Source organism: Bos javanicus, chromosome 12, assembly GCF_032452875.1.
Source record: "Bos javanicus breed banteng chromosome 12, ARS-OSU_banteng_1.0, whole genome shotgun sequence".
Lineage (NCBI taxonomy): Eukaryota > Metazoa > Chordata > Mammalia > Artiodactyla > Bovidae > Bos > Bos javanicus.
The window spans coordinates 32,569,555-32,595,180 of record NC_083879.1 but is presented as its reverse complement, the minus strand read 5'-3'; the positions used below and the strand labels follow the sequence as shown (position 1 = coordinate 32,595,180).

The 25,626-nt window shown below is 49.7% G+C and overlaps 1 long non-coding RNA gene across 1 annotated transcript in view; it reads left to right on the top strand.

The window, feature by feature from the left end:
• LOC133258384 (uncharacterized) overlaps positions 1 to 20,169 on the top strand; it is a 45,909-nt gene extending 25,740 nt beyond the window's left edge. The window contains exon 3 of the long non-coding RNA XR_009740000.1: positions 19,873 to 20,169. This is a non-coding gene — a long non-coding RNA (uncharacterized LOC133258384). The remainder of the gene's footprint in view (positions 1 to 19,872) is intronic.
• Positions 20,170 to 25,626: the final 5,457 nt, after the last annotated feature.

Sequence of the window (25,626 nt, the reverse complement as noted above, 5' to 3'; positions counted from 1 at the left end):
CAGGTTAAATACTCCATAGGTGGAAGAAATGCTTCACAGGTGAAATGGGGTGCTCCCTGTGGCATCACCTCAAGAGGCCCAGTGCCACGTGCTCCACTGTTAGGGATGCCAAGCTTGCTCCCTTGGTTGAGCTGTGGCCTCGGCTCCTGAGTGATACTAATCTGCATTCAAGGTTGGGAGTCGTTGCAATAAAGGAAAGATAGAGCCTCCGAAAGTCCATCAACTAAAGAGGAGGAACAGTTTCCAGCCTCCGGGAGTGATCATACTACTATACGGACGCTGCAGTGGCGGTGGAACAAAGTTCGAAGTTACTGTTCTCTTTTATACACATGCATCCTTCCTCATGCATGTACGTGTGTGCGTGTACACATATATATATTACACACGTGAGATGCTCTTCCTGTAAGAGATCCAGTGACACAACAGGAATCAAAGAAGCATACCTCGGGACTTCCCTGTTGGTCCAGGGGTTAAGACTCTGCACTTCCAATGCAGGGGATGTGGGTGCTGTCCTGGCCAGGGAGCTGAGATTCCTCATGCCACATGGCCGAAAAAGAGAAAGAAAGAAACGCACCTCCTCCTTATTCTCACTCCCACACCAGTTCCGTAACACCGTGCCCCCCCCACTGTAAGGGCTCCCTTGCAATTCCTCAGGCTCCTTTCTGTGCACTTTGAGCACCTTCATGCACACCCATACTTTTGTTCCTGCAAAAATGAGATCACGTTACCTAATTTGATCTTTTTAAAAATTTTAACAATTTTCATGGCTAATGCTTCTTTTTAACAGCTATTCAGTGTACTTGGATGTTTGTTATGGCTCATTCTCTGGTTTACTTAGCTTTTCCCCTATATAGACATGCTTTCTGGTGACTTTTGTTTGAACTGATGTAAAAACTCTTAGAGCAGTAACCCCCAAACACAAAGTTAGATGAGCATAATTAAAACTATGACTCAGAATCACATTCAAACTTACTGAAGAACTTTAGTCACTGATGTCTTATAAAAGTCACAAACCTTTGTTTATCAATCTGGAAGCACTTCAGCTTTAGGGTAAAAAAAAGAATAGAAGAAATATTATTCTGGAAAATAAGTGTGTTTTCTACTGAAAACTATGAAAGGAACAGGAGTGTGATCATTCTTGAGTGGGAGGAAAAGAATTAACAACAGCTCATTAGACTGAAGAGAAAGGAGCCAGGAGGGGCGTGGTGGCAAGCAGACACCCCCTCACTCCTTTTCTGACTCCCTTCCTTGCTTTATTTTGAGACAAGAGTGGTTATGCATGTGTACATCACTCGGGGTGACTAAGCTGAAGGTGGCGTAGAAGGCGACAGTGTCTCTCCTCCGTCACTGGTCTTATGAGCCAGCAATGTTGAAGGGGAAATCAAGCCAGAAGCTGCAATTTCATGAAATCGCCACCGCTATTGTGGAAGTGTCAACCGCTTCTGAGAACTCCCAGTTGGTGGTGAAACCAGCAGGTAGATTTTCCAGGCTGGAATGCCATTGTGTAAGGGTTCAATTAGATGCTCGTTCCATCTGAAATAAAAATGAAACCGTGTTCTAGCTCGCACTTCACCAGCTGCCTCGAGCAGGGCATGGAAATGATCGATTGGTTCAGAGCCTAATGGAAATGCTGAGTTACCCAAAGGTAACAGCTGATGTCTGGATTCAAGAGGTCCTGAGAGAATCCTCTGATGCTCGAGCCTGGCACTTTGCCCGAGCCTAGCTAGTCAGAGTTAATATTAATAGTATAGTTTACCAGGCTTATTATACCGAACATGCTTGTTTAGAAACATGGCTGCCTGGGGTTCACTGGTGGATTATTTCTCCTAAGAAATAGATGAGAAGAAAGAAAAACAATCAGCCATTTGTAGTCAGGCAGTTCAATTTTCCCAGAATTTTTTTCTTTTCTAGTAAATAATTAGAGGGACATTGTAGGAGATATGTCTGGGAAAACACTCAACTTATGTCATGTGCTAATCCTAACGGAGCCAGGACTTCCTGTGGCTTCTGTCTGGGTGCTGCTCTGCTCTGCTCAGTGCTACGGTCACACAGTGGGCTATGGCCAAAGGCTGCAGGGAAACTCAGCTGGGAAAATGCAGATGTGGGCATTAAGAGGCCATTCCAATCGCTGCAGGCAAGTTTTTTTTTTTTCTTTTTAACTTTTTTTTCTATGTTGAAGTACAGTTGATTTCCGGGAGAAATATCAACAACCTCAGAAATGCAGATGATATCTCTCCAATGGCAGAAAGAGAAGAGGAACTAAAGTGCCTTTTGATGAAGATGAAAGAGGAGAGTGACAAAGTTGGCTTAAAACTCAACATTCAGAAAACTAAGATCACAGCATCTAGTCCCATCACTTCATGGCAAATAGACGGGGAAATAATGGAAACAGTGAGAGACTTTATTTTCCTGGGCTCCAGAATCACTGCAAATGGTGACTACAACCATGAAATTAAAGATGCTTGCTCCTTGGAAGAAAAGTTATGACCAACCTAGACAGCATATTAAAAATCAGAGACATCACTTTGCCAACAAAGGTCCATATAGTCAAAGCTATGGTTTTTCCAGTAGTCATGTATGGATGTGAGAGTTGGACCATAAAGAAGGTTGAGCGCCGATGAACTAATGCTTTTGAATTGTGTTGGAGAAGACTCTTGAGAGTCCCTTGGACTGCAAGGAGATCAAACCAGTCAATCCTAAAGGAAATCAACCCTGAATATTCATTGGAAGGACTGATGCTGAAGCTGAAGCTCTAATACTTTGGCCACCTGATGGGAAGAGCTGACTCATTGGAAAGACCCTGATGCTGGGAAAGATTGAAGGTGGGAGGAGAAGCGGATGACAGAGGATGAGATGGTTGGATGGCATCACTGACTCAATGGACATGAATTTGAGCAATTTCCAGGAGATAGTGAGGGATAGGGAAGCCTGGTATGCTGCAGTCCATGGGGTCACAAAGAGTCTGACACGACTGAGCAACTGAACCACAACAGTCAATTAACATGTTGTATTAGTTGCAGGTGTATAGCAAAGTGATTTTGTTATTCATATACACGTATCTATTTTCTTTTTAAAAAACGTTTTATTTTGTATTGGGATATAGGTGATTAATGGACTTCCCTAGTGGCTCAGTTGGTAAAAAATCCACCTGCAATGCAGTAGGTAGACCTGAGTTTGATCCCTGGGTTGGGGAGATCCCCTGGAGGAGGGCATGGCAATCCACTGCTATATTCTTGCCTGGAGAATCCTCATGGACAGAGGAGCCTGGTGGGCTATTGTCCACTGGGTCGCAGAGTCAGACATGACTGAGTGACTGAGCACAGCACAGTAGCTGATTAACAATGTGATAGTCTCAGGTGAGCAGTGAAGGGACTCAGCCACATGTATCCATTCTGCCCCAAGCTCCCCTCCCATCCAGGCTTCCGTGTAACACTTAGGCAAGTTTCATGCCTGATCTTTTTCTAAACACTTCATAGAGGGTCTATGCTGCTGCTGCTGCTGCTAAATCGTTTCAGTCATGTCCGACTCTGTGCGACCCCATAGACGGCAGCCCACCAGGCTCCCCTGTCTCTGGGATTCTCCAGGCAAGAACACTGGAGTGGGTTGCCATTTCCTTCTCCAGTGCATGAAAGTGAAAAGTGAAAGTGAAGTCTCTCAGTCGTGTCCGACTTTTAGCGACCCCAAGGACTGTAGCCTACCAGGCTCCTCCGCCCATGGGATTTTCCAGGCAAGAGTAAGAGGGCCCATGGGTAGTTAAAATTTCTTCTTCCTGCATTCTAGAGAACAGGTTAAGGTGGTTAGGAGGGAGGGCTGGTTACGAGACACAACGCCTCTGTGGGTGTCCTGTGAATGGCCTGCCTCTGGAAGATCACTGCCTTGTTTCATTCCACGTTGTGTTCTTAACTCTTACCCCGTCTCTGCCGGATAGCACCAAGCCGTGGGGTCGGAGTGATAGCACAATGGGTCTGATCTCCCAATCCTAGTGGCTGGAGTCCGGCTGGCTACGGCTTGGTCCTGTGCCATAAAGTGCAGTCCTATTACCAAGGTTCCTTATCACTCATGTTCCTGGTAACAGGGGCTTCCTCCAGCTGTGCTATTTCATTAAGTCTGGGGATTAACTGTGACTCATCATGGAGGGCAAGTGAGCGAGGACCTGGCTACTTTAATAGCAGTCTAGTGGATTTTCCTTTGTCAGTTATGTCTGTTTTGAAACAGGCCAGTCTTGAAGTGAGCAATCCTTCTGGCCCAGAAGTGGCTCAGCATCCACGCAGCACCACTGACCCCTCTGGGACCCTCTGGACCACGTACCTTCCCAACATCACCTTGCAGGTAGAACACAGGACTGTCTCACAATGACATGAGATCACACGCACATTTAGAAGGCCCTGAGAGTAGACAGCAGGGAGACAGGCTCAGGAACAGGAGAATCTGCTCCCTGTAGACTGGACCCTCCTGCAGGACAGGCACCAGGCAGATTGTGCTCACAGCTAGTCCTTGACCCTGAACACATGGTAACTGCTCTGCGAATGTTTGGGGAATGAACGAAGAGATGAGAGAAGAACCAGGAAGCATCTGGCCAGCAAGGTGAACAGTGTGCACACACATGCTCAGTTGTGTCCAGCTCTGTGACCCCATGGACTGTAGCCTTGGGCTTCCCAAGTGGCTCAGTGGTAAAGAACCCACCTGCCAGTGCAGGAGATGCAGGTTCGATCCCTGGGTCAGAAAGATCCTTTGGAGAAGGAAATGGCGACCCACTCCAGTATTCTTGCTTGGAGAATCTGATGGACAGAGGAGCCTAGAGGGCTATAGTCCACGGAATTGCAGAGAGTCAGACACAACTGGGCGACCAAGCACAAGTGACTGGGTTCTTTACCAGCTGAGCCACTGGGAAAGCCCAAGATGAATAGGAGCGACAGCAAAATAGTCCCACAAAACAAATGCTACAGTACAGTACCGCTCAAAATTTCCATCAAAGCTCGCTCCCTAGAGAAGTTTAGAGGGGATGCTCATCTTGGGGTGGGGGTGGGGGGTCCGGAGTGTAGCCCGGGGGACCAGAAAGCACACTCAGCCATGTGTGACCGGCAGTGTCACAGCTGTCACATGCTCGCCCCGAGGTCCTTCCATGGATGACAGTTGGTCCAGCTCCTGCACTTCCTCCGTGACACGGAAGCCTTTCTTAACTCCTGTGCTCTGGGAGTCCTCTGAGCAACTGCGGGTCCTGAGGGACTGTGGCCCCAACAGCCAGATTTGCTTCTGTCCTCCATATTTTCTTTCCTGGCGGAGATCTTTGAATTTTGTCTTTCCTCTGGAGACGTTGACTTCTTGCCTCGGAGGCATGGCCCTCTCCTGGGGTAGTGACAGGAAGATCATCATAGGTCAGCATCGTGAGGACCAGGATTGCTAAGGAGGCAGACGGGGCTTGTGCAAGGGGTGCAGGTGGTGTGAATTAGGACAGCAAGGCGGGGGGATTTCTTAACAAGCTGTTGACCGTCGAAATCAACTGACAAGGGGACTTCCCTGGGGGTCCAGTGGATAAGACTCTGCACTCCCTGTGCAGGGGGCCTGGATTTGATCCCTGGTCAGGGAACTAGACCCCACATGCTGCAGCTAAGAGTTCGCACGCAACAACTGAAGATGCCTCTTGCTGCAGCTAAGACCTGGCACAGCCATATAAATAAATATGAAAAAAACAGTCAACTGACAATAGTGTGAAATCTGCTTAGAAGGACTCTAAGATGAGAAAAACCCCGCATCCGTGCAGACTCCATGAGCAGGTGCCTGTCTGAAGGCAGAGGACAAGCTGGGTGATCTGTCAGGCTCCCAGGACACCACAGTTCCCCAGCCCCTGGCTCGTCCAGCACCTCTCGCCGTGTTGTGGTGGCCCAGTTTCAAACAAATCATTTGATCTTATTTTTGAGGCCGGGAAATCTAGATCACGGCATGTCGGACCATTTTGCCCAAAGTGAAACCTTTGTCAGCTGTCTGCTGTCCTCAGAGGAGAGGGCAAAATTGGCAAAGTTCTGGTTTCCGGCTTATAATTAGCCCCCAGAAAATGATGACAGATCACCCTGCTATGCTGAGGCCAGTCCTCTTTTCCCAGGGACCCGACACAAAGTCCCTGCACCAGCTGCGCCAGCCCTGTTTATGGTTCTCTTGCTGCCAGAGCCCCGGGGCTGCAGGAAGAGCTGACTGGGCTCCTCCTGAAGCTGCTCCCCAAGCAGGGGTTCCCACGGGGTGGGGAGGGCCCTCATCCGGCTGAAGCCCATGGGCTCAGCTCTGGGAGGTCACTGAACCCTGGCTTGCGTCCCTGAGTCCTGGTGGAGCTCAGAGGTCACAGGGGTTAGCTCCTGGCTGCAGGTGTCTTAGAAATCCAGGGACGTGGGTCCAGTTAGGGGCTTCTGATGACTTCTCTGTACGTCATGGCTGCTCTTGCTCATATCTGAGTATTTCAGGCCATCTGGTTGACCCTGGATTTTCTGGTGTGACCCTTGGATTGGGAGGGATGTGCTCTCAACACAGATGTGTTTTCAATGGAAAGAAATGCCCTTGCTTGGGGCAGCAGGTTTCTCTGCTGGAAGTTGGTCCGTGGCCTGTTGCTTTTCTGCTGTCAGGCCTCGTCTTCCCACCTCTCCGCCTGGTTTCTGTTCTTTCAGCAGCAGCAGTGTGGGCTCCGGGGCCCCACCTCCTGCAGACAGGCCCTCTGAGGGTTCAGCCCTGCCTCCCAGCTGGTGGGGGTGGGGGTCCAGCTCCTGCTACTGCTGGTTCTGGCCACCCCGAGGCCCTTTGCTTGGTCTGTCGGCTTATCCTTCCCCTGTGTTGAGTTCCTGCTCTGAATCATGGGGAGGGCACTCTGCTATCACAGTTGGACAATAAATCGTGTGCCTAGAGATTCCTACCCACTTGGATGTCTGGTGAAGACGCAGATTGGGCCAAATAGTCTCACTAAAAAGGGAAACAGAAGGAAGAGATGGAGAGACAGGTAGCTTTTGGAGAAGCGGCTCCCGGGGAAGCTGGATAGCAAGATGCGGAGGAGGCGAGCAAGGGTGTGATCGCCAGAATCTAGCAGAGCCTGGTCAGTCCCTCCCATGAGGACTCTGGGTGCCAGGTTCCCTCAGAACCAGCTGGAATGAAGCTCCACCCAGCAATCACTTCACCAGAAGCTGGGTGGGCAGGGGTGAATTCCCCGCTCCCTCAGCGGCTCTGTGATCTGGGAGCTACTGTGGAGAGGAAGAGCCAGACACGGAAAGGACACCAGAGGGACAGGGAAGAAGGGACCCCAGGAGGGGATCCAGGGGAAAGAGTAGGGAAGCTGTGGGCACTTGCTGTGCTCAGAGGAGAAACCCCTGTAGTCTGGCAAAGAATAAGTAATTCTAGCTTCTACCGGGCTGGAAGGAGACCCCCAAGAGCAGGGCTGGTCCCCCAGGACCCAGCTCAGTGCAGACCCAGAGAGGGGTTCAGAGAACCCTGCCTCGCCTGGGTGATCACTTCCCCTACAGGGCTGCCCCTCACCAGGGCAGGGGTGTCTAACCCCCAGAAACACAACCATGCTCCTTCTCAGGATGTTTGAACTCAGAACCCGAAACCGTTGTGTGAACGCCTGTCCACAAAGGAACACACTTTTGGTGATGCTGTTCAAAAGCTTTGTATTAGGTTCTGCAGATAAGTTAGGAGTTTCTGGATCCAAGATCAACCTAAAACCAACTGCCTTTTGGTAAAACAGCAGCAAACAACTTGGGGGAAAATAACCAAATATTTACCAGACTTCAGTACAGATCTGTATTGAGCATGAAAGGAGGACAGACATAGTGTACACGGACTGAAGACTCCATGCTTTAAAGATGTCAGCCCTCCCCTAATAACCTAGAGAATCCATACAGTCTCAGCTGGGTCTGTCGCGTGGGACTCCAGGATCTGACTCTGGATTGTGTGTAGAAACGTGAAAGCCCTCTCAGGGTCAAGGTCATGGTTCCCTCCTGGGGAGAAGCAGGAGGATGCATGGGCTGGGGGCTGCACGGCTCCTCTAAGGAAACGGCAGCCTTCTCTCTTCTCTCTCTCTTCATCTGGGCACTGGTGACTCTAGTGTTTGTTTCCTAACCTGTAGATGAGATATTAAAAATCATGAAAAATAAAAGCAGCAGGAGAAAGGGTTGTCTGCAGAGGAACTAGACTAAAGAGGACAAGGAGTGAGGACGCTACTCTGTGATCCAGGTGAGAAGTGCTGAGGGTCAGAATGCTGGCCGGAGAGTAGAGCACCAGGGGGGCATCATGGAGTCCCGAGTGGTGGCCCCCAGGGTTAGACCCCAGGGTTGGACCCCAGAGTAGACTCTAGGGTTACACCCCAGGGTGGTAGATTCCAGTGTTACACCCCAGGGTGGCAGACCCCAGGGTTAGACCCCAGAGTAGACTCTAGGGTTACACCCCAGGGTGGCAGACCCCAGGGTTAGACCCCAGGGTTGGACCCCAGAGTAGACTCCAGATTTAGATCCCAGGGTGGTGGACCCCACGGTTAAACCTCAAGGTTAGACCGCAGGGCATCTGCAACTGATGCTGCACTTAATGAGGGCCAGGGAACTGTCTAGAATATCCAGTGACTCCTGGGTTTCCAGCCAGGGGACTGGATGGCCCATGGTGGGTGGGTAGCAGGGGAGTGGGTTGGAAGGGATGATACATTATGTTTGGGGCAAGTTGAATTTGGGGTACTTGTGCAAATACCCGAGCGGATAGTCTAGTAGTCAGTAAGGATTATAGCTCCGTGGAGGAGGAGCCAGCAGTCTCTGAGAAACGTCCAGCTGCTAAAGATTATTACAAGTGTTTACTTCCTCTCTCTACTTGTCAGGAGGGACCCGAAGCTCCCCCAGGCGCTGGTAATTTTGCAGACTGAGTCAGTGGATGGCCCTTCTCTTGTGGTTCATCTTTCTTTACCTAAGGAGAGAGTTTAATGATTTTTCAGGCTCCTTTTCCCTCAGTTACAATATGAAACTGCTCAGCCTGGTACTTAAGAAACTCATTTCCTACACAAACCTTATTAGAATCTAATTCCTTCACTCACTATGAAACGGCAATGCAATAACCTCAGTTTCCCTGGCTAAGTGGAGGAGAGTGGCTCTGACAGCCGCAAGCAAACAGGAAAGGCGGAGGGAATGAAGGAAAACATAATCCTTACTCCGGGCCCTGGGGAGCTTGGTGAGGGGCATCCCATCTGCTCTGTGAGGACACATCTGGGACTCACAGTAAGCCTGGGGCAGGAGGACATGGGATAGCTGGGAGCGAAGGGACCATCCATCACCGGTCCAGCCCAGGGAGGTGGAGTGACTTGCTAAGGGGACCTGGCAGGAGGGACATTCAGGGCTGGGGCTGGGGAAAGAGAGGTGCTGAGGCCCCCCGTTTAAGAAGCACCTGTGGCCCTAGGAGTGACCGTCTCCTTAAAAACAAGAAGAGTAAAAGGAGGGGACTTCCCTCCTTTTGTTTAGACTTTGCCTTCCAATGCATGGGATTCAGGTTCCATCCCTGGCTGGGGAACTAAGATCTCACGTGTCTCAGAACAATGAAGCCTGCACACTCCAGAGCCTGTGGGCAGCAACTAGGACTTGATGCAGCCAAAAATAAAAAAATATTAAAAAAAAAACCCAAGGATATAAAAGGAACAGTAATAAACCCTTCACCCAGATTCACATACTGTTAACATTTTAACTCATCTGCTCTATTGCTCTATCATTCTCTCTCTCCCTCTCCCCACATCTCAATTTTTTGAACCATTTGGGAGTAAGTTACATCCACTGAGAACCTTTATTCCTAAATACTTCAGTGTGTATTTTCTAAGAACAGGGATATTCTTTTACATAACCAAAGTCATCAAGTGCATGAATTTTCATAGACCTGTAATTTTAACTTAAGCCACTGTTCATTTTCAAATTGTTTGTTGACCAAGAGTGAGCTTTCTAGCATTTCTCTCACTCCAGGACAGAAGCTTGCATTTAGTTATGTCTGTTTTGCTTCTTTAATCTAGAAGTTTCTTCTTTGCAATGCCACGCACACATGACCTTGGAGATCTTCACATCCTGCATGGACAGATTTGACTTGCAGAGGACAGAGTCCTCTCGATGAGTTTCATCAGACAGGGATTTGGCAAAGGGTATTAAATTGCCTATAGAATCATGGCAACATTTAAGGTAACAGGTTATAAATGGAAGTCTCCTGCTTCACAATCATCTGTCTAGGTCCTGAATCACACGAGAGCATCAAAACTGCTGCCTGGCACCCTGCCTCTGGACATCCATGGGCTAGTGAACAGACATGGGAAGGGGCAGCCTTTGCTCGTTCTGATGCAGAAAAGCCAATTGCCTGGGTGGGTGTGCTCACAGACAGACTTGGCGGGCAGCAGCAATGCAGCCCGCGCCTCATGCTCCCCACATGGCCCACATCCACAGTCTTGTCTGCAAGGATTCTGGGAACGGTGGTCTCTCATATACCCTCCTCCATCACATCCACCTGCCTTCCTTGGCTTCTTCAGTTGACCAAACAGCAACCCTCTAAGAATTCAGGTGCGCTCCTGGCCCACACCCTCCTCCTCATCTCAAACAAATCCAAGAGCCCCCTCCATTTTGTAATGAAAGTTCCAGCAATCAGAGGGAAGCTGGCTTTGAGATCATCCCTTACAGCTCAGACCTGGGATTCTGCACTTCTCTCCAAAGTCCTGGTTTGAGGAGAGGAGAGCTAATAGGAAAAGCACTGATCAGGGTCAGCAGATGAGAGCATCTCTTGAGGGCATCATGGCCATGCACAGCCTGGCAGGTGGGATCGAGCAGTTACAGTGCGAAGGAAGGCAGAGCCGAGGAGGCTGGAAGCACTTGGCTCAGCATCCAAGGCTGGGCTGGGTCAATGTTGCAGAGGCATTTCTGGGGCTCTGAGGCAGACCGCTCCTTAGTACAAGGGGCAGTGGGGACCAGGGGGTGAGGAGGAGTGGGCACTGAGGCCATGCCAACAGAATATTCAGGGCAAGCCACTCTTTTTTTAATTTAGTACTATTTATTTGGCTGCATCGGGCCTTAGTTGTAGCATGCAGTATCTTCCACTGAAGTGTAGGGGCGTCTCTCTAGTGGTGCTCTGACTTAGCTGCCTTGTGGCGTGTGGGATCTTAGTTCCCCGACCAGGGATCAAACCCATGTCTCTTGCATTAGAAGGTGGATTCTTAACCACGGGACCATCAGAGAAGTCCCAGCCACTCTTGTTTTGGAATTCTGCATCCGCTTCTCCTCCTGGCTCCCTCATCTTCCTGCTCCACCTTTCCGGAGTCCAGAGAGTCCCTCTGCGCCACCCACCTGCACGTAGAAAGCTGGGAGCTGCTTCCAGGGAGGGGAGTTCTATTCTTGGCTTTGCCACTTGATCAAGTCACTAAACTTCACAATCTGTAAATGTGTGTGAAGCCAAATCATAAACTATTGATGATAAATATGAGGGATTATTGTCATTATTGACTTTGAACTTTTAGAGCTCCGCTTTAACACCAAATATACTATAGTGATCTTCGGGATCACAGAGTCAGACACAACTGTGCCACTACCTTTACTTTCACTCTTCATACTGTAGTGAAACTGTTGGTCAATCACTCGTGTCCAACTCTTTGCAACTCCATGGACTGTAGCCTGCCAGGCTCCTCTGTCCATGAAATTCTCCAGGCAGGAATACTGGAGTGGGTTGCCATTTCCTCCTCCAGGGGATCTTCCCAACCCAGGGATTGAACCCGGGTCTCCTGCATTGCAGACAGATTCTTTACCATCTAAGCCACCAGAGAAGCCCCACATATACTCTGAGCAGGTCATAAATATTAAATATAAAAACAATAATGACACGACTACATGCTGACGAAGGAGCACTGCTCTGTGCGCCCACTGCCCCTCCTGTTGTAGGGACTAGGCCACGGTCAGGACAGCTCCATCAAAGTTCACCCACCCTGAAGATTCTGGAGGAGAAAGTTCAGTCACTTCCGACAGCCCGGCCACTTCCAGTTCTCATCTAGGGAAAATGACTCACGCAGCAATTATTTTCGAGATGGGGAAGAGAGAAAGGAAATGAATAATTAGGAGCAACTGAAGAGATGCAAATTTCCCTTTGCTCAGAGCTGGTAGATTAAGATGCCTCTTTTCATTCCATTTAATTTCAAGTGAACAAGGAGAGGGGGTTGGAGGACAGGAAAAGCGAGACAGGAATAAGAGAGATAAGAGGAAAAGAAAAACAAACTTCCTGCCACAGGAAAGGCAACCATTGCTATTCTATCGTAAAAGTAAAACTGCAAGAAATGACCGTGGGCAAGGAAGGATCCTAATCCTTTATCAGAATCCCGGTGTCCACAAGGGGAGCGTGCCCCCTATCTCTGGGTCCCTGTCATGTGGCTCCTTTCGCTCCACCCTTGTCTCCCGTGAACTCCCAGCTCCCCAGCGTGGACTGTGGGATGGTAAGCAAGTGCCCACAGCCTCAGCATGCAGCCCGTTATTTTCTGATCGAAGTCCTTTAGTGAAAACAGTTTCACTTTGGTGACTTGCTCTGGGGCAGGCACCACGTTGGGCACCTTGTGGATGTTCAGCTTCTCCAGGTGGAGCCTCCACAGGGGGCCCAGACGGAGGGCTGTTGGCTTGCCTGCAAGACCCCACAGTCTCTTTGCAGGGGTAGGGGCAGGCTTTGGGGAGAGGCACCCTCAAGGTTCAAGGGCTGCTGCTCAAGTTTGGGGCCAAGGCAGAGAGCTTCTGGGAAGCTTTCCCTGATTCCAGGGGTGCCCAGCACCCTAAGATAGAGTGTCCTATGCTCCCTGTCAGGACACCGTGTTGTTGTTCAGTGACTAAGTCATGTCCGACTCTGTGATCACATGGACTGCAGCACACCAGTCTCCTCTGTCCACTATCTCCCAGAGTTTGCTCAAGATCGTGTCCCTTGAATCGGTGATGATATCCAACCATCTCATCCTCTGTTGCCCCCTTTCCTTTTTGCCCTCAATCTTTCCCAGCATTAGGGTCTTTTCTAATGAGTCGGCTCTTCCCATCAGGTGGCCAAAGTATTGGAGCTTCAGCCTAAGCATCAATCCTTCCAGTGAATATTCAGGGTTGATTTCCTTTAGGATTGACTGGTTTGATCTCCTTGCAGTCCAAGGGACTCTCAAGAGTCCTCCAACACCACAATTGAAAAGCATTAGTATATCGGTGCTTAGCCTTCTTGGTGGTCCAACTCACATCCGTACATGACTACTGGAAAAACTAAAGCTTTGAATATACGAACCTTTGTTGGCAAAAGGACATCTCTGCATTTTAATATGCTGTCTAAGTTTGTCATAACTTTTCTTCCAAGGAGCAAATGTCTTAATTTCATGGCTGTAGTCACCATGTGCAGTGATTTCAGAGCCCAAGAAAATAAAGTTTGTCACTGTTTCCATTGTTTCCCCATCTATGTTTCATGAAGTGATGAGACTGGATGCCACGATCTTAGTTTTTTGAATGTTGAGTTTTAAGCCAACTTTCTCTTTCACTTTCATCAAGAGGCTCTTTAGTTCCTCTTCACTTTCTGCCATAAGGGTGGTGTCATCAGCATATCTGAGGTTGTTGCTGCTTCTCCTGACAATCTTGAGTCCAGCTTGTGCTTCACCCAGATCAGGGCGCCACGCTGGGTGACAACTGTCCCCCACTAGCCTGGGAACCCAGAGGACAGCACTGCCTTTCTTTAGTTCACCCTCAGTGTGAACAAATGCGGAGCACTCGTGTGCCCAGTGCACGGCACAGGGTGAGCAGGAAGTGTCCATGAGGCCGACGCTGCCAGCTGCCCTGTTGTGTGTCTTGGGGGCACAGTCTCAGTCAGAGGAAAGATCTTTGCAGCCAGGAAGGCAAGATAAGGAATCAGTCTCACGTGCCAAGGAAGGAGCATGCCAGGCTCCTCCCTCGCATGGAAATGGGGAATGAAGGAAGAATTTTAGTAATGAGTGCACAGCTTCAGGTATTGCGCCCAGAGGTGGTAAAATAGTTGCCTGGGTGAATTGTCAGGTGGCAAAGATGTCAAAGGGCTTCCCAGGTGGCTCGGTGGTAAAGAATCCACTTGCCATTGCAGGAGTCACAGGAGATACGGGTTGGACCCCTTGGGTTGGGAAGATCCCTGGAAGAGGGTATGGCAGCCCACTCCAGTGTTCTGGCCCAGGAAATCCCATGGACAGAGGAGCCTGGTGGGCTGCAGTCCATGGTGTCCCAAAGAGTCAGACACGACTGAGCAACTAAACAACAACAACAAAAAAGAAGCCAAAACCCAACTCAGGCTATTCTGCCAGATGGAATAAGTCCAAAGTCACGGGGTTGCTAGCGTTACCCACCACAAAAGGAAACCATAACCCATCTTGGTTAAAAAGTACACAGATGATAAACACAAGCTGACTTACTGGCTGGGGAATTCGTGAATTTTTTCCCAGAGAGGGCCACAGTGAAGGGCTGTGCCTTCAGTGTAACACGCTCAGTAAAGATTTACCGCGTCCTTGGGTTCTCACGTTCCCCACGCTCAGCGCCGTGACGCCACATGGCCGGCTGGCATCCTGTCTCATCTTCACGTTGTTCTGCCTGAAACCCCAAACAAGGTCATTGGGGTTTAGAAGGATAGACGTGTCTCTGGCAAGACGAGGATTTGGGAGGCACGACTCCGGCCTTTTAAGGACAACATCACGGAGAGGTCTCTCGTGCCCCGGCAGAGCCTGGGAGGTCAGAGGAAGGCTGGAGTCACTGCAGGATTGTCCCAGACATGGTGATTCATGCTGGATCGTATCTGAGAAACCACTTAGCAGATCTGCAGAGAACCTCCTTGTGTCCCACTTGAGAGGCTGAGTGGGGGAGACCTGGTCACAAGTAGTTCTGTTCAGTCCTTATTCTGCGGCAACCAGAAGGGCCTCTCCCTGGCTGTGGACCAAGCTCCCCAGGCAGGGCTGGAGAGGCGGGCTTAGAAGGAGGTTAACAGCTCCTGGAGTGGTGCTTTGCCCACACTGTCTCTGTGCAGGTGTGACCCTGACGTGGCCTGACAGAAGGGCACGCTGAGGCTCAGAGAGGTCAAGTGAGCTACCCAAGGTGACAGTCAACGATGAGCAGGGCTGGGGGTAGGGCTTGACCACTCTGCTATCTGACCCCTCCTGAACCAGGAGGCTTTCAAGCTGACCAACCAGAGAAACAGCCATGTGCTTGCGCTTATTAGGAACACCTCCAGTCGTGAGCTTTCTCCTTTGGGGTGTTCTGCTTCTTCCCAGAGAAGGAAAGCATGCATATGTGGACTGCATTTTCCAGGGCTCAGGGAGTGTCCACTGAGCAAAGTACAGGTACTAGCCGATGCAGACTGATGTCACTGGGTGGAGAACGGTCAGACGTGTGACAAGTCAGTAACATAAAAGTGACAAGGGGTCTAAAGGAGGGTTTACATAAGAAGCACGTTTGATACAACGTGAAAACGGTGATTTATATCTGTCTACCTCTAGTCACCTTCCGCGGTGGCTCAGAGGTAAAGAATCTGCAATGCAGGAGATGTGGATTCCATCGCTATTTTGGAGAAGAAAATGGCAACCCATTTCATTTGCCTGGGAAATCCTAGACTGAGGAGCCTTGCGGGCTATAGGCCATGTGGTCTCAAAGAGTAGGCCGGAACCGAGTAAAGAGCAGCAACAACGAAGTCCAGAGGTCGAAAACTCACATGGCCTGTGGCACAAAGGTGATACAGAAGAGACGCATCAAGACGCACCCACAGCCCCGGGTCCTGAGGAAAGCATGGCCTCCAGGGCAGCTGAAAGCCCTGGGTGGGTTTAGCATTCTGAGATGGAGCGGGACCCTACGGTCCTTGCCCTGAAACCATGACCTCTGCATGCCTTTTGTCTATCTTTAGTCAGAGAATAAGTTTCATCAGAGAAGTGACAACTGTGGAAACAAAGGAAAACAGTCAAAGAAGACTAAATAATAATAATGTAGTCATTAAGAATAGTCAAGGACCTTTAGTTCTTTCTCAAGGGCTATAGATAATATTCTGAGCCATATCCTGTGAGCTGTCTTATACATACTAAAAGCCCAGGTGAAGTTAACTACTTGATGACCAGACTGTACCCATGATAAGAGCTGCCACAATTCCAAGAATTGGCCGCAAAGAAATCAGAACAAATGGACCCCGGAACTGAAGATCAACTGTACCTAAAACAACCAAGGTGATGCTGGACAGACCACTGATGAGCAATGGAAGATGACTGTCAGAGATGGCTGTGCTTGTTTCTGCATGTAGCCCCCCACCCCAGCACCACGTCTATAAAAGCTCTTACCCTCTGCTTGTTGGTGGTGGGGAGAGTCAGTCTTTGGACAGATGTCTGCTCCCCGCCGGGCCCCCCGGTTGCTGACATCTGAAATAAAGCAAACTTTCTTTTCCACCAGGCTGGCCTGTTTATTGGCTTTTGGGCAGCAAGCAGCCAGACACACACACTCTCTCTCTTAACAATTCTACCCACTCCCCACTGCAGCGTTCCTGCCCACAAGACCCGTCCACACGGAGAGGTGCTCCACCAAGATTGAGAGGATGGTCAGAAGGGGAAGAGGGTGCCCTGTACGCGCCCGAGTCCTCACCCAAACGTCCTGGGTCACTCTGCCGAGGCTTGTCTCCAAGGAGCGTGTTCATCCCTACAATCACCCAGCTGCTCCCTGTTCATCCCTCATCATTCTTTTAGCATCACAGTTTATCACAAGCAGAGCTGAGTGCTGGTTATAAAAATGGAGAAAACACACCCCCTGTCTTCAAACTGTTACCATTCTACAAAGCGCTGTTATACAAGCTCAGTTCTATGGGTTTTGCTTGGAGATGCCATGCCTGGGAGCTGGGGGTGGGGAGGTTTCCAGAGAGAAGAGCCTTAGCCGGATTGTTGGAATGAAGGGGCATGTCCCCAGGTAGGGGGCAGTGGGAGGGCGGGGCAGGAAGGGACATCCCAGTCTGAGGGAGCTGCAAACAGGAAATCACAAGTGATTGACTCGTCCCATAATCTTTCAGGCCACCCAGCTTCCAGTCTGTGGATCAATCCTAAATCTGCCCCTGGATTATTTTTCTGAAAACCCATGTTATTCCCCTGTACCAGCACTTTCATGGCTTAGGATGAAAACCCCAGGGCCTCTCTTTGTTTTAATGAAGTATAGTTGATTTGGGCTTCTCTGATGGCTCAGCTGGTAAAGAATCCACCATGCAGGAAACACAGGAGACCCAGTTTCGATCCCTGGGTGGGAAGAAGCCCTGGAGAAGGAAATGGCAGCTCACTCCAGTATTCTTGCCTGGAGAATCCCATGGACAGAGGAGCCTGGTGGGCTACAGTCCATGAGGTTGTAAAGAGTCAGACACAACTGAAGAGACTGAGCACACACACACACACACACAGTTGATTTACAATATTGTGTTACTTTCAGGTGTAGAGCAAAGTGAATCAGTTTTGTACGTAAATGTATATTAGATTATTTTCCATTATAGGTTATTATAAGAAATTGAATATATTTCCCTGTTTTATACACTAAATCCTTATTGCTTATTTATTTTATTTTTTATTACTTAAAAAATATTTATTTATTTGACTGTGCCAAGTCTTAGTTGCAGCATATAGGATCTTCTTTTAGTTGCCCCATGTGGGATCTAGTTCCCTGACCAGGGATCAAACCCAGGCCCCCTGCATTGGGAGTTCGGAATCTAAGCATCTGGACCACCACAAAAGTCCCTGCTTATCTATTTTATGTAGAGTAGTCTGTATCTGTTAATCCCACACTTCTGATTTATTCCCCCGCCCCTTTCCCCTTTGGTACCTGTGAGTCTGTTTCTGAAGCCCCAGTGTCTTGATTGGTGTCCAAGGCCATCTACTGTCTGAAACCCACCCACTGCTGGGCAGAATTCCTGCCCTCTTTGCCCAGCTAGCTTCTCCTTTAACCACAGCAGGTCTCTGTAATGCCAGTCCAGGTGGAAAACTCAAAGCCTCAGAGGCCACAGATCCCAAAACAGCAGGACGTGACAGAGCAGGTGACTGCAGGACGCCTGTGACAGAAGATTGCTGGCTATTGGCATTTCCCTGGGTGTCCTGCTCACTGTGCTGGGGAGGGCCTTGAGGAGCTGTCCCACGTCCAGTCCTGCATCCAGGCCCTGGTCCAGGCTGGGCCTCCCTCCTGCCTGCCCCGCCCCATCCGTCTCCTATCCTTTCTTCAACACTTAACCTCTTGTGAAACTTCCTAAAACACTCCAGGGAATAAAAGCTTGCCTCCTGCCAAACCAAACCCAAATTTGTCCGGAACCAGATTCATCTTCCTTTTCCAAACTAGAGGAAAGTAGCAGCTGACTTAACAGCATCCTCACTTGTGCTCACCTGGAAGGCGCCGTTCGTTGGTCCTTGACTTCACAGCGAGCAAATCTTCTGGCTGTGCATTTAGTGCCAGGAGCCAGTCTGTGCCCTTGGATGACCGACTTGAGCCTCAGGCTCCTTGTCTACATTCGGGCCAGGAGCAGGCCGTCCTCTTGGAGTCCGTGATGTTGGCTCAGCTGGCACTGCCCCGGGCTTGTTAAGGACTCAGACGACCCCTGCTTCTCCTCCATCTCCTAAGTTATCCCTGTTATTGTTTTGTCACTCAGCTATGTCTGACTTTGCGATCCCATGGATGCCAGCCTTCTCTGTCCACCATCTCCCAGAGCTTGCTCAAACTCATGTCCATTGAGTCGGTGATGCCATCCAACCATCTCATCCTCTGTCGTCCCCTTCTCCTCCTGCCTTGAATCTTTCCCAGCATCAGGGTCTTTTCCAGTGAGTCAGTTCTTCACATAAGGTGTCCAATGTGGAGCTTCAGCTTCAGTATCGGTCCTTCCAATATTTGAATAAGTGATCCCTAGAGAACTATGTCTCCATCATGGAGTTTGTGCCCCAGCCTCACACCTCAGACATGCAGGCTCTGGTTAGGAGCACCACCAGGGCTGAACTCCCTGAACTTGCGGTCCTTCCCCTCCTCCCCACAGGGACATGCTGGCCCAGTGACCAAATGCTGGGGTGTAGGAGATCCCGGCACACAAGACAATATGAAAGGGGGAGGAAAGAGCACAGGTTCTGCGAAAAGAAAGCAAAGCAAACATCTGTTGTGCCTTTTGAGAAGGAAGGCAGCTCACCTCCCTCTGGGAAAGATGGGTCCAGGTTCCCGGCCGCCGGCTGGACCAGGCCCCACTTCTGAGTCCATAGCCCCACCTGGCGGTGCAGTCAGCATGTTGTGATCACCTATCTTGGTGAAGCCAGATTGTCCCTCTCCTCTTACTAATAAAAATCTGCCTGTGATTTGAAAACCAAACACAGTATCTAAATTACTTCCTCTACAGTAAGCCATTGCCCCTGGGAAAGCTATATTCATTTCTGTTTTTCATTTTGGGCAAAACATTCTTTTCTGAAGAGGAAATGCCACTTCGGCAACATGACTCTGATACACCTGTTCTCTCCTGGACTGTAGGGAAGTGCCCCCTTCTGTAGGATAAAACGTCGCTGTCCGTGACGACACCTGCACAGGTAGCCTTCTGGCCTGGATGGACCCTCCCTCGCGCCCCCTCGGTCCCCTCACAGGGCTGTGGCCCTGCTGGTCCCTGCCGGGAACGGTCCTCCCCTTCCTGGCTGGCTCCTCAGGTGCACTCTCATGAATGCATCCACATGCCACCAGTCTAAGGGGTCCTTCACACTGCACCCTCGACGTAAAAGCGTCACTAAGGTGTCACCTCCTTCATGACTTCAGGAAGCACCTTTGTCCCTTATTTCTTGTCGGTCTCTCTCCCATCTGCAACATGGGCAACCTTCATATTTCACGTTTGCATTACTGATCGTGTTCTCTGCTTTTCTCGCAGCGTATGGTGCCTGGACTGTAGACACACTCCGTGACTATTTCCTGAATGAACCCATGAATTCATCTTTCACAGCTGGGCTCCTCTGCCAGCTCTGCAGCCTGCCCCGGCCTGCCCTGAGGCAAGGAGCAGGTAGGAGAGGATTCACAAAGACACCTGAGCCCTTCTTTAACCGGTGAGCTGGGAAGCAGTGAGGTCTCTGCATGTGTGGATTGACCCATGTCTGAAGAGACCCATGTCTGATGCCCTCATTAACTCACCAAGCAGGTGGCCTGGGCCTGTGTCTGGGTCTTGGCTCTGCTGGGAAGAGATTCATTCTATTTTTTTTTCGGGGGGCCCACACCACTCGGTATGTGGGATCTCAGTTCCCTGACCCGGAATCGAACCCTCGCCCCCTGCAGTGGGAGCTCAGAGTCTTAACCACTGGACCACCAGGGAAGTTCCTTATATCCCTTTTCGACAACCTTTCCAGGTCCCATCACTGTGCCTTTCTTGTCTCTAACATCGAGTTGTGTGTGTGTGTGCGCTCACAAGCCCAGACTCTCCCACCCTCAGTGCAGGGTGAAGGGGGAAGGATACTTTGACATGGACACTCCTTAAGATATGTTTGCTGCTTAGGAGGCTGAAAGTGCCCCCCGGAGGGTGGAGCAGGGTATAGTCTCTGTCGTGCTTACACTGACACCACTCTCACACAGAGCTTTCACATAAGGAGGAAAGAGGCCATTTAATTTCCGAGCACTGGCGCCTAGTAACCATGACGGCCAGCAAGTGTCGCTGTTCCCCAAGAAGTGAAGTGCAGGGACCAGGCCTGTCGACCTGGGTTGCGGGGGAGGAGAACTGGATGAGGCTGCCCCTAAAGCCAGGGATGGTCAGGGGCCTCGGGGTCATTCATATGCTGGTTCACGGTGGGAAAGTAGCTCATGTCTGGCCTGCTGACCTCCTGAGTGAGTCAGGAGGAACATTTTAGTTCAGATAGCCGTTTTATTTTGAGGGGATGTGTTGGCCACTTTTTTTTTTTAATTAATTAATTAACTTCGTTTTTGACTGCACTTGGTCTTTGTTGCTGCTCTTACACTTTCTCTAGTGGGGGCAAGCAGACGCTACTCCCTAGGTGCAGTGTGTGGGCTTCTCATCGCGGTGGCTTCTAGTTGCAGAGCCCGGGCTCTAGGTGTGCCGGGTTCACACGGACTTAGCTGCTCCCCTGCTCCGGGGATCTTCCCGGACCAGGGATTGATCCCGTATCCTCTGCACTGGAGGTGAACTCTTACTCACTGCACTACCAGGAACGACCCGTCCCTTGTTTTCGTTGCTGCAGCCCTGCCCTGCTGGACGCCGGGACTTTCTGGAGCTGCGTGGTCACTGGCCCTCTTGGCCCGCCCACCTGTCTTCGAGCTTGTAGGTTAGACTCTCCCCTGCCCCCGACACTGCTGCTGTTTGGGGGTGTGGATGCCCCAATGCAGACACGGGGGCTCTTGTCTCAGTCCCGTGTGACGTCGTCCTCCAGGAATCGCCTCCTGCCTCCAGGCAGTTGTTCCTTCCTCCAGGCAGGAGTCTCAGGAATCTCAGGGACGCTGATGCGGAAGAGTGAGGCCTTGCTCCTGTCCTGACCAAGGCCTCCAGATTCCCATGGTCCATAATTTGTCCTTCGTGTTTAACAATTTCTGGAATATGCACGTCACTGATAAGATGTCCCAGGGAGACCCATCCTGGGTGCTGGTGATGCAGCCCATCGCAAGCACCACCCTCAGGGGGGGGGGAGCAGGGCTGCCCCAATAATCCCTGGGTTAAATCATAAGCTCCCCGCCCCTCCCCAGGGCTTCGATCCCTGGGTCAGGATGATCACCTGGAGAAGGAAATGGCAGTCCAGTATTCTTGCCTGGAGAATCCCATGAACAGAGGAGCCTGATGGGCTACAGTCCATGAGGTTGAAAAGAATCAGACGCAACTGAGCGAGTAACACTTTCACTTTTTAACCCTCTCCCCAGTCTATCCTGGCTGCCCACCCACCCCTGCCATCCTGAGCTGACGTCTGCTTCTGGTTCCATCTTCAGGGCTGGCCTGTCCCTCCTGGGCCAGTGGAGGCGCCCTTGCAGGTAGCTCTCTGGGGGCTGAGATTTCTGGGTCTCGACTCTTGCCTGGTCCTGGGATGTCAGGTTTCCAGTCCCCTAATAAAGTGCACACAGGGAGGGAGGCTATTGCATTTAGCCACGTCATTCTGCCCCAGGGTCAGTGGCACCAGGGTGGCCCCACCCCAGTGGCATCAGTGCAGGCATTGGGCCAGGTATGCCAGGGAGGTGGCCAAAGGACAGCCCCGCTCTCTAACCCTCTCCACCTCTGCTATCCGTGATGTGGGTGGAAGCAGACCCAAGAAAAACTGCCTGCCACACCCCCATACACCCAGGAAGCACTTCCTGGAAGGCATGTACTAGAATCTGGTTCGTGAGTTCCCATCTCTAGCTTGTAATGCCTCTGGGTTAACTTTAACACAAAACAATACACTGTGATTGTCTACAACTCTCAAAGGCAGGGCAATGCAAGTTTAAGACACCACTACATTTTCTCTGGATCATAGAATTATCAATGTTTAAGAATGGACCAGATTTCTTACGCCTCCTGATAGAGCATGGCACAGCTGAGCCTGGAGGAAAGTGATCATTCCTGGCCCTATCTCCTTTAAGATGATCTCTCAGGGGAGACTTTGAGAGGGACCTTAAAGGATGGGATGGTAGATTACTAACTAATCCGGTGAATAAGCGTCCTTGTGGGACAACCCAGCAGATGTGTTCTTCATTTGCAATTTGGTTTTCCCCATGACTTCCTCTCACGCCCATTCTAGCCCTTTGCCCACTGCATCCACAGATCCAGATGTATGGATGGCTTGGGGGCCCCTTGAGGTCACAGCAAGGGCCCAGACACCGTCTGGAAGATGTTTAGAGAGAAAACCCCTGTGTTCCTGACTCACTGGCAATGCGTGTCCCTGAACTGGAGTTTGCTAGCATTTTCAGCATTACTCCAAGTCTCTATCTACTTTACCCATGAAGCTGAAACATGTTCCCTAGGAACTCTCTTCTTTGTAATTTTTTTGCAGCATAAAACCACAAGATATATTAAAGCCATGCTCTTTCTGGCTAATTGACATCACTTTTATGAATTGTTGGGGCAACTGCCAGTGGATTTGGGCTCAACTGGACCAAGGTGGAGCAGATGACTGACACCGGCCCGGGGCTTCCTCGACACCCCCCTTGCCTGCTCCCACCCCGTGGCCATGATTTTTTTTAAATAGCATTTTGAGCTGATCAAGAAGTATGTGTGTGTGCATGGTCAATCGTGTCTGACTCTGTGGCCCCACGGACTATAGCCCACCAGGCTCCTTTGTCCATGGGATTCTCCAGGCAAGAATACTGGAGTGGGGCGCCATTTCCTTCTCCACGGGGTCTTCCCAACCCAGGGACTACACGTGTGCCTCTTGCATCTCCTGCAGTGGCAGATGGATTCTTTACCACTAGTGCCACCTGGGAAGCCCAATCCAGAAGTATGGAAGTATTAAAGTTATTGAGAGGAAAAAGTCTAGGTTGCCAGCCCATGCAACACTTTTCAGTTTGCAACTTGGTTTTCAAAGTGAATCCGATTTGGTAAAGAGCCAGATGTGATTGCTCTCCCAAGGTAAAGCCATTCAAAGCAGAAACGGTTAAAATGGTTACTAGGCACAGATTTTCCCACACTATCCTGAGTGTTCTGTCTTCCATTTAAAAGGTTTTTTCACCCCATAATGTCCTGCTGCTGCTGCTACTGCTAAGTCGCTTCAGTCGTGTCCGACTCTGTGCAACCCCATAGACAGCAGCCCACCAGGCTCCTCTGTCCATGCAATTCTCCAGGCAAGAACATTGGAGTGGGTTGCCATTTCCTTCTCCAATGCATGAAAGTGGAAAGTCAAAGTGAAGTCGCTCAGTCGTGTCCGACTCCTAGCGACCCCATGGACTGCAGCCCACCAGGCTCCTCCGTCCATGGGATTTTCCAGGCAAGAGTACTGGAGTGGGGTGCCATTGCCTTCTCCACATAATGTCCTAGGTAGATTCAAAGATGCATGAAACACCAGGGTTTATTTTTGAAAATAAAATACTAAGTAGAATAGCACAACTAAGAAAAAAAAAGTTATATTTTTGTTTTGTTTTTTTCAACTTTAACATGAGTGTTAAAACATGTACTTCTTTTAGAGTTCTGAGTTGTTCCATCACCATGTGTTTTAAACTGACTAGTTTTAAATTCACTTATTATTTCTTTACATGTTGCTTTCATTAAAAATAACTTTCCTGGGAATTCCTTGGCTGTCTAGTGGTTAGGACTCTGTGCTCCCACTGTTGAGGGAAAGGATTCAATCCCTGGTTGGGGAACTAAGATCTTGCAAGCCACACGGTGTGGCCAAAAAAAAAATGGTTAACTTTTCTTCCTATAGGCCATCCGTGAAGCTCTTCTGTCTACATGGGCGACCCCTCATGTCAGTCTGTATAGGAGCTGTTCACCTGCAAATGACTTTGTTCTGTTTATTTTACAAATTTATTTTATTGAAGTATAATTGATTTACAATGTTGTGTTAATTTCTACTGGGCAGTAAAGTGATTAAGTTGTACATACATCCATTCTTGTTCATGTTTTTTTCCATTATGGTTTATCATAGGACATTGAATGTAATTCCCTGTGTTATACGGTAGGACCTTGTTGTTTATCCATTCTGTACATAATAGTTTGCATCTGCTAACCCCAAACTCCCAATCCTTCCCTCCCCCTTGGCAACCACAAGCCTGATCTCTACGTCTGTGTGTCTGTTTCATGGATACGCTCACTTGTGTCATATTTTAGATTTCATTTTTAAATGATATCATATGGTATTTGTCTTTCTCTGACCTACTTCACTTAGTATGATGATCTCTAGGTCCATCCATGTGGCTGCAAATGGCCTTATTTCATTCTTTTTGTGGCTGAGTAATATTCCACTGTATGTACGGACCACATCTTCTTTATCCATTTCTCTGTTGATGGACATTTAGTTTGTTTCCATGTCTTACTGACTGTGAACAGAGCTGCTATGAACACTGGGGTGCACTATCTTTTTGAATTAGGGTTTTCTCTGGATATATGCCTAGGAATGGGATTGCTGGACTATATAGTAACTATTTTTAGTGTTTGGGGAACCTCCATACATAGTTTACATTCCAAGTGGCTTTGTTCTAAATGTGGGCTTTAACAAACGCACCACAGAAATTATGTCCCTGGAGCCCCAGGAAGGCCCCAGGGGAGGAACGACATGGGCAAAGTGACCTGCAGACAGGAGCAACCTCAGTGAGCCTCCTCCATGATACTGTGGCCGATGACACTCTTGGACTGTAGACCAGGCAGGCTGTGCCCTGGCGTCTTGACACGTCGAGTATTTGTTTGTGATGCCTCCTCCCCCTCCAGCGCTGCTGCAAAACCTCAGACCCATGCAGATCAGCAAGCTCGTGGCAGCATCACGCTGTTCAACCTCCAGAACCCACTGGATCAGTCCCAGTGGAGGCAAAGAGTTCACGCGCCGGGGCCAACGCCTCCTGGGCTTTCATCTCTGTTCCAAGAAATCTGACATTTTCAGAAATCCAAAATCAATCGGAATGGAGCCGGCTTTGTCCAGCAGATTATTAATGGCCCTGGAGCCGACTGATCATATTTGCACAACCTTTCAATAAACAGCTTCAACAACATCTAGGGTGGAAAAGAAAGCACACA